Here is a 10668-nt window from a genome sequence, read left to right on the forward strand (position 1 = left end):
GTGGTTTCGAAACTACTATTCCATTTAGGCCCTAATTCAGGCTGTCACAATTCTCCCCCCTTTAGAGATTTTTGTCCCCGAAAATCTTACCATTGAAACGGTTTGGGTACTGTTTTCTCATAGCTTCTTCTGGTTCCCATGTTGCCTCTTCTAATCCATGTTTTTGACACAATACTTTTACTAACCTTATCTTTTTACTTATGAGTTCTTTGATCTCTTGCGCCAAAATCTTAAATGGTTCTTCACTATAACTCATATTTGGCTGAATTTCCACTTCTGTAGGAGAAAGAACATGTGAAGGATCTGATCGATATCATTGTAGCATAGATACATGAAAAACATTATAAATTCTATCGAGTTCCAGTGGAATGACAATCAATAAGCAACCAGTCCAATTTTTTCTATGATTTCATATTGTCCGATGAATCTTGGACTCAATTTACTCTTTCGACCGAACCAGAGAACTTTCTTCCAAGGAGATACTTTCAGGAATACCTTGTCACCAATCTAAAATTCAACCTCTTTTCGTTTAAGATCAGTATATGATTTTTGACGGTCAGAAGCTACTTTCAAACTTTCCTGAATCACCTTCACTTTTTCTTCTGTTTCCCGGATCAAATCAACCCCATATATCTTATTTTCATTAATCTATCCAATATAACGGGGTTCTACTTTTTCTACCATACAGAGCTTCATACGGAGCCATTTTAATACTGGATTGATAATTGTTATTGTAAGAAAATTCAATCAAAGGTAGATACCTCTCCCAATTTACTTTCAAAATCTACTATACAACATCGAAGCATATCTGCCAACACCTGAATTACACACTCAGATTGGCCATCGATCGAGGATGAAATCTTGATGCTAAAATACAAGCCCAGGTACCTGGGCTTCTTGCAATTTGTCCCAGAAATGAGATGTAAATCGGGGATCTCTATCTAATATAATGGAAACAGGCACTCCATGTAGCCTGACAATCTTAGATATATACAACTCAGCCAGTTTATCTAAAGAATAATCTATACGTACCAGAATAAAGTGCGCTGACTTTGTTAATCGGTCAACAATCACCCAAATGACATCTTTCTTCCTTGGAGACAACGATAACCCATATACAAAATCCATAGTAATTCTTTCCCATTTCCATTCCGGTATAGTGATTGACTGAAGTAACCCCGAAGGCACCTGATGTTCAGCTTTAACCTGCTGACATATCAAACACTTTGATACAAATTCAGAAATATCACGTTTTATACCTGGCCACCAGTACATCTTTTTCAAATCATTAAACATTTTATTACTACCCGGATGTACAGACATAGTACTACTGTGGGCCTCATGTAGAATCTTTTGTATGAGCTCTGAATTCTGAGGTACACATATTCTGCTCCTGAATAACAAACAACCATCGGTCCCTACTTGAAATTCAGAATTAGTACCCGACTTACATTATGCCCGTTTAATTTATAACTTTTCATCATTTTTCTGAGCCTTACAAATCTATTGTATAAACATTGGTCTAACTTCTATTTCAGCTATAACTGAACCATCATCAGACAAGGATAACCAGGTAGTCATAGCTCGCAAAGTAAATAAAGATTTCTGGCTCAAAGCATCAGCTACAACATTAGCCTTACCTAGATGGTAATCAATAATCAAATCATAATCCTTTATCAGTTCAAGCCACCTGCGTTGTCTTAAATTTAAATCTTTCTGTGTCATCAAATATTTCAGGCTTTTATGATAAGTATAAATATGACATTTTTCACCATACAAGTAATGCCGCCATATCTTCAACGCAAATACAATAGCAGCTAATTCGAGATCATGTACTGGGTAACTTCTTTCATGTGGCTTAAGTTGTCTTGAAGCATAGGCTATTACTTTACCTTCTTGTATCAAGACACAACCTAAACCATTTAATGATGCATTGCTATAAATAATAAATTCCTTACCCAGTTCAGGCTGTACCAATACAGGTGCTTTTGTCAACAATTCTTTTAATCGATCGAAACTCCGTTGGCATTCTTCTGTCCACTTGAACTTAACATCTTTCTGTAGTAAACGGGTCATCGGAAAAGCTATCATAGAGAACCCCTGAACAAATCTTCGATAATAACCAGCTAAACCCAAGTAACTTCTAACTTCAGATACATTCTTTGGTGGACTCCAATTTGTAATAGTTGAGATTTTACTCGGATCTACCCTGATGCCTTCGACGGATACAATATGTCCAAGAAAACCGACTTCTCGAAGCCAGAATTCAAATTTACTGAATTTAGCATAAAGTTGCTTTTCACGTAGAATTTGTAACACTATTCTCAAATGTTCTGCATGCTTCTTTTCATCCTGAGAATAAATCAAAATATTGTCTATGAATACCACCACAAATCTGTCTAAGTATGGTTTAAATATTCGGTACATCAAATCCATAAATACTGCAGGTGTATTAGTTAGCCCAAACGGCATAACCAAAAACTCATAATGTCCGTACCTAGTTCTAAAGGCTATCTTTGGCACATTTAATTCCTTTACCCGTAACTGATAGTAACCTGATCGGAGATCAATCTTCGAGAATACTGTGGCACCTTTCAGTTGATCAAATAAATTATCAATTCAGGGCAATGGGTACTTATTTTTAATAGTCACCTTATTGAGCTGCCAATAGTCAATACACAATCTCAATGACCCATCTTTCTTTTTCACGAACAGAACTTGAGCACCCCAAGGTGAATGACTTGGTCGAACAAAACCTTTATCTACAAGTTCCTGTAATTGTATCTTTGACTCCTTTAATTCTATAGGAGCCATTCGATACGGAGCTATGGAAATCGGAGTAGTTCCTAGAATTAAATCTATAGAAAATTCCACTTCCTTTTCTGGTGGTAGCCGTGGTAATTCCTCTGGAAACACATCAGAAAGTTCACATACTACCAGCACAGCATGAATCTTTGACTTTGATACTATAGTGTCGAGTATATAAGCTAAGTAAGCATCATACTCCTTTTTAACATATCTCTATGCTGCCATCACTGAGATCACATCAGATACCCCTTCTGTCTGATCAGATTTAACCCAGAGCAACTCTCCGTTCTAACATTTTAACAAAACATATTTCTGTCTACAGTTTACTACTACATCATGTTGAGTTAGCCAATCCATACCCAAAGTAAGATCAAACTCATCAAATGGAAACAACGTCAAGTTAGCTGGAAAACAGTAGCCTTGAATCGTCAAAGGACAATTTCTGCAAACCTTATCTACGAGCACATGTCTGCCTAGAGGATTTGATACTTTAATTACAAATTTAGTTAATTTCACAGGAAATTTCTTATTATGTACTAAATTTTCACAAATATAAGAATGAGTGGACCCGGGGTCAATTAATACAATAGCATCAGTATCATAAAGTAAGAAAGTACCATTGATCACAACAAGAGATGATGCCTCTTCACGAGCTCGTATAGCATACGTTCTGGTAGGTGTTCTTGTTTCTGACCTTGCAGCTAAGTCCTTTATCATGCCTTTGCTACTAGTCCCACCTCCAACATTCCGTAAGGGTCTACCTCTGCTAGCAACATTACTCTGCCTGACACTCTGAACTTTCTCCTCTTCTATTTTCTCGGGACAATCTTTGATAAAATGTTCTTTGGAGCCACATCTGAAACAAGCTCGAATCTTTCCCCAACATTCTCTGGGATGTCGTTTACCACAATGTAGACACTCGGGTCTATCTGATCTTACATTTCCCACACTTGACATCAAAGTTGTTCGAGCTCTAGAACCCAGATTCGATTTTTCCTTGTCTTGATAAGAATACCCTGCTGAAATTGTCTTTCGAGGATTTGCTTCTTTGAGTCTTTTTGATTGGGATTGATGACTTGTTCATCGATCTTTTCCTTTGATCTCGGGCCTCGATATCAGGTTCTCTCTTTTCTTTATTCAATACCTCAGCTTTACAAGCTCTATCAACCAGTACCACCATTTTTTTTAATTCTAGAATTCCCACCAATACCTTGATGTCTTCATTAGGTCCGTCTTCAAACCTTCTGCACATCATTGCTTCAGTAGAAACACATTCTTGTGCATATTTACTGAGCCTTACAAACTCGCGTTCATATTATGCCACTGTCATCTTTCCTTGTTTCAATTCAAGAAATTCCTCCCATTTCTGATCGATAAATCGTTGACTAATATATTTCTTCCGAAATTCTTCCAAGAAGAAATCCCAGGTTACTTTTTCCTTTGAAACTACGGATATCAAAGTCTTCCACCACTGATAGGCTGAATCTTTTAGTAATGACACCTCACATTTTAAACACTCCTCAGGTGTGCAAGATAATTCATCAAATATAATCATAATATTTTCAAGCCAAAACTCTGCTTTTTCTGGATCATCATCAATGTTTGCTCTAAATTCTTCAGCCCCTTGTTTACGAAGCTTATCTACTGAAATTTTTGTCAATCGTACAATATCAGTACTTTGCGGAGCTGGGGGGACAGGTTGTGGTATAGGTGGGGAGGAGGAGGTTGAACATTAGGATTTGCTTTAAAAAAATTAGTATACCAGTCATTCATCATTTGAAGGAAAGCATTCCAAGCATCGTCTTCTTGTCCTGATGTCTCATGTCTACTTTCTACAGGAACGGTCCCTTGTGCGGGAGCCAACGCATTACTTGCAGCAGCATCAGCTGCTGCTCGATCAGGATCCATTACTAAGAAAAACAAAACATAGTTTAGTAATGTCGGGAGTCACCCACTATCATAATATATTTATGCCATGTATAGATAGACTTTCCCACTCACTATACTGGTCCGAGAATCGACTAAACCACAGATCTGATACCACTAAAATGTAACACCCTATACCTGTGTTCAATACTAGAACAAAATATGAGTATTACTAGAACAACGTACGTATAATTATAGCAAATCAAGACAAAATGATTATATAAATTTAAATCTATCAATTGATCACTCATCATTTAAAAAAATTAAATTCACATATATCATAAACTTATAATATAACTAACACTAGATCATACCGATAACAAAATACAAATGAAATATCTAACGTTAGAATTCAACTTTTAAAGTAATATTACTAAAATTTATAACAAAATACTCAAGCCTTCTATACATGCCATATGTCCAAAATGTGTTTACAAAATACCAAAAGGAAAGATGGATAGCGTTGGTGAGCTTCCGACAACTTTTCCCCGAATCACGAGCAAACTTGATTTCACTAAAAAATAAAACAAGAAAGGAAAAGGAAGCAAAGTAAGCTAAAAGCTTAGTCAGTAATATGTAAATAATAAAGATAAAAAAACTAATACTTTCATTTATAGATCCCAAAATATGTATTCATAATTACACAACCTTTTTCTCATATGCATTTATCATTTATTTTAGTTCAGTACAAGTTGTCCGTTCGAGTCCCAATCACTAAATTATTTTTATTTGAAGCCAAGGAACTCCAAATTAAGATCCAAAAATTTTCCCAGAAACTAGACTCATATGTATTCTTACCAAAAAAATTTCAAAATTTTTGGTTGGGCCAATTAATACAGTTTATTCAGTGAAGCCTCCCTTGTTTTGTGGTTTAGTAGCTCTGACCACTCTTCACTAACATTTAATTATCTTTTGCTACCAAATTCAAATGAGGTTCTAGTTTCTTTCTTCTAAAAATAAATTCAATAAGGAATCCAACCATATAACTTATGTTTCTTAAATATTTTTTTAAAATTTTTAATGAGTTTTACAATTCAGAACAGGGGATCACGAAATCAGTCTGAACTAGTCTTACAAAAACATAAATATCTCAAAATACTGAATTTATTTGTTTTCTCTATTTCTTTTATATGAAAATATATTCAATAAGATTTACGTCCATATCTCATTCCACTTCTATTTCAACTTCTACCATTTTTAGTGATTTTTCAAAGTTACTCCCCTGCTGCTGCTTTAGACTGTTTATCCCAAATTTCATTCCTTCACTAAAATTTCTTATTATCAACTTTCAAGATAATACTTATCCATATTCATCTTATCAAAAATTCAATCACATATATAATACATACTTCAAAACTCATATATTCATATTCCGGTATTATCCCATATTTTTTTCACGTTAAATTTCATTTAGGAAACTTGTTTCTCCCGGTGAACACTTCGGAAAGTAACAATATCCGATGGTTTTAGTACAAAGCTCCACCTTCCGTAATTAATACCCAACTTAGTGGTATATGCCCATAGCACTACACTATTGGGCTAACATGTAATTGTGGCATATGCACTTAGCGCCACTTTTCAAATTAACATGTATAACTATGGCATGTCCACTTAGCACCACGTTATATGTTTAACCGTACTATATCCACTTAGCACCACGTTAATGAATCAATATATGTAACCGTGGCATATCCAATTAGCACCATGTTACATGTATCAATATGTGTAATCGTGGTATATCCACTTAGCACCACGTTACACGTATAACCGTGGTATATTCACTTAGCACCATGTTTTTCCATTCCGAAGGTTCAATCGAGATTTCCTCATTTAATCTCAATTCATCAACCACAAATCACCGTTTGTGTCCATTAATTGAACAATACTAAAACTTATTTCACATGTCACAAAATAAAATATTATAACATAATAAACAATACATTAATTACATATAAACTTACCTCGATGCAAAATAAAGAAATTTTGCAATTTAGTCCATAATCTTTTCCTTTCCCTGATCAAGGTCGATTCCACGTCTTTCTTGATCTAAAATAACATATTTAGCTGATTTAATGCTCACATTTATCAAAACATTCCTTAACTCTAACTTTGGAAAAATTACAATTTTGCCCCTAAACTTTTGCATAATTACACATTTACCCCAAAGCTCGAAAATTAAACTCCATCCTATTTTATTATGTTATGACATTCTGATCATTTTTGGCTTCTATGGCAACATCAAATTCTCACTCTAACATGTACTTATGAACATTAGGTATTTTTACTGATTATGTTGTTTTACTCGTTTTCACGTAAAATCGCTTAGCAAAAGTTGTTTAACACAATTTAAACCTTCATATTCAACCATAAAACATCAAAATAAACACATTTCATCTATGGGTATTTTTCCAAATATAAACCCTAGGTTAAATTATTGCTAGAATAAGCTTAAACAAGTTACTGGGACTCCAAAAACATAAAGAACATTAAAAACGGGGCTTGGAATCACTTACTATGGAGCTTGGAAGCTTGAAACAAACCCTAGCTATGGAGAACCCTTGAAATTTCGTCCTAATGAAGAAGATGGACATATTTTGCCATCTTTTTCCTTTTTTTTAATCTTTTAATTACCAAATGACTAAAATACCCTTCATTAAAAACTTTGGTTATTTCTACCTATGTATGTCCATTTTTTTCCATGAAACCCTAATGGTATAATTACCATTTAAGGACGTCTACTTCAATTATGCTCTTCAATTAAATCCTTTAGCATCTAGAACTCATATTTATTAACTTTTGCAATTAAGTCCTAATAGGCAAATTAGACATGCAATTCATGAAATTTTCTATCGATATTTTAACACATGCATCTAATCACTCGATAAATTATAAAAGGTAACCGGAATAAATTTTTCTACTTCGTAATTGTGGTTTTGAAACCACTATTCCATTTAGGCCCTAATTCGGGCTATCACACTTTTTCTTTTCCCCAATCCAAATCCCTACGTTGCTTTTCTTGATCTATATAATCAAATTTAACTCATTTAAACCCCATTCTATTCAGTTTAATCCAAAAAATAATGTTTTAGAAAAATTACACTTTTTCCCCTAATAGTTTTGAATTCATTACAATTTAGTCCCTAAGCCTATAAAATGAAATTCATGCAATTGGATTGTAACAGCCCGATATTAGGGCTAGTTAGAATAGTGATTTCAGAACCACTAAACCAAGGTCAAGAAAATTATTTTAAATATTATTTTATGTATTGTAGCATGATTAGATAAGTACATGAAAATTTTCGTGAATTAATTTTAGCTATTGCTTGCCTAATTGTGAAAAACGACTAAATCGCATAAAGTGCAAAAAGTCCTATTTTGTTAGATAAGAGTGTCAATTAGCTAAAGAACCTAAATTGGGGGCCTTAAAAAGTAATTAAACCCTTATAAAATAGGGTGGCCGGCCATAGGGGGACAAATTGATGGGAAAGTCAAAATTAGGTGGTGTTTTGGTCACCAATTTTGACTAGTTTTAAATAAAATAAAATAACAAAAGGTTTCATCTTTCTTTTCACTCTTTCTTCTTCTACCGAAAAAAATTGGCCATTAGAGGGGTTTTTGAAGCTTGAAAATTTCATCTACTTTAAGCCTTCACAAATAAGTGGTTTTCATGACTTTTCTTGATGTTTTTTACATTTTTGGACCCCTTGAAGCAAGAGCTTTTAAATGAAGGGACTATTTTGCAAAATGGTTGCACATCTAGGGTTTTTCTATGAGAGCATTTAGTTTTTTTTCTGAATTTTTATGAAATAATATGTTCCTTTGGTGAGTAATAAACAACTTTTGTGAATGGATTTCTCATGAAAATCCTAATACGGACTATTTTGCATGAGTTGTAAAATAGATGATAAATGTGTGAAATAGTGGAAATTTTGGATTACTATAAGAGTAAAAAGGGTTCAGTTAGGCTTATAATATGAAAAAATTCAATAAAAATTAATTTTCGAGCATAGGGGTAAAATGGTCATTTTGTGAAAGTCTAGGGGCAAAATAGTCATTTTTCCCAATTATGAACTTTCAAGCCTTTAAATTGATATGCTAATGAAATAAATGAATTTTATTAATTTATATTGAGAGAAACGTGATGCTGGTCTTTATCGGGGTAAGAACAAAGTTGACAGGGATTAAGCTCGTCTTCATCATTTTGTATCGAGGTAAGTACATATGTAAATAATGTGTTATTGAAGCTTACTTTGGTATATTTTAATAATATACATGTGTAATTAGCTTATTGATTTATGTATCTAAATTCTAATTGTTGCCATGAATGTTTAATGACATGTTATGCGAGTAAATTAAAATGTGAGCAAATGCGATGCTATTCGATTAGATATGAAGTCCCGTTGACCCTTAAACATAGCATAGGATACAACAGGGCATGTTATGAAAATTATGTGGTCTGAACTCATGAGTTGAGTCTGAGTTCATGAGACAAATGCTATAGGTAACGTGGGTCCGGGTACTGACTTTGTGTACAGACCCATGAGTGGCTCAATAGCATACGTTACATGATAGCTATGGGGTCCGGGTCCTGACTTGATAAAAAGGCCCTTGAGTAGCTCAAATGTGAGCATCTCCATAACAGTCCTATTTAGACCCTAGTCGGAATAGTCAAATCCGAGTCAGAGAAATGTTTAAATATTATTTTCTGTGTCTATGATGTGTGAATTAGCATGTGTGAAAGTCTCGTATGAAAATTTCAATGTTTCTTTGTTCAATTTGATAAAAGGGCCTAATCGCGTAAAATGTAAAAGTTGTCTGCTGCTTGTTAAAAGTGCTTATTTGACTTGGCTTTATAACTATGAGGTCCTTATGTTGTTAATATGCCACTTAAATTGAAAGTGGACTAAAATGGCTTTATATGTTAATGTTTTAAATGTTTATTAATCATGGGCAAAATGGTAATATGTTATATTCATCCTTGTTCAGCCGAAAATAGAAGAAAATAATAAGGTTGTTGAGCGTTGAATGTTCGGCCATGATAAAGATTGATTAAAGATCAAGAATAGAGGAATTCAGATTTAGACCGAGGGAAGTCAAAGGTTATTAAGTAAAAAATCCGAGTCGATAATTCCAAGTATGAGGTAAGTTCGTACGTAAAATATGATGTTACAAATATATTTTTGATGCTTGAATTATACATAGATTATATATATAATTGATTATGGTTGAATACGATGATAAATCAAGTGTATTTGGCACTAAGTGTGCAATTCAAAATAGCTTCGGCTATATGAGGCACTAAGCGTGCGATACCGAGATAGCTTCGGTTAATTGAGATGGCACTAAGTGTGCGAAAATCATTCTAGCTTCGGCTAACCCTTAAAGAACTAAGTGTGCAGATGTTAAAGCATGATTAATCTTCAGAGAGTCTTAAAATATCCGAACGATAGGTGAGAATGAAAATGAATAAATACGGGAAGGTTTAGGTATGTATGATGCCTATGTGATAGATGATGTTATGCATATGAAGTTAATTAAATTGGTATAAACATATGAATTGTGTTGGCATGGAATTGATAGATGAATTGAGAATTAATAAGTACTCATGTGTTGATGTTTTATATTTTATAATCTATTGATGATTTTTGGTACGAGCTTACTAAGCTTTTGAAAGCTTACTCTGTGTATGTTTGCATTGTTTTATAGATATCGAAGCTACTGTGAGCTCAGGGATTGTCGAGGATTGTCACCACACTATCGAATCTCATTTTGGTACTTTGAAAATGTATATATTAAAGTATGGCATGTATAGGCTAGAAGTGTTTAGATTATGTTTTGTGATTGTATAAATTTAGCCATGTAACATGGTTTACTATGGATGTGATTATGATAAGGTTTGGTCATGAAGTTGAAACTTATGTTTTGGTTGTAAAT

This window comes from Gossypium arboreum, chromosome 12 (genome assembly GCF_025698485.1).
Source record: "Gossypium arboreum isolate Shixiya-1 chromosome 12, ASM2569848v2, whole genome shotgun sequence".
Lineage (NCBI taxonomy): Eukaryota > Viridiplantae > Streptophyta > Magnoliopsida > Malvales > Malvaceae > Gossypium > Gossypium arboreum.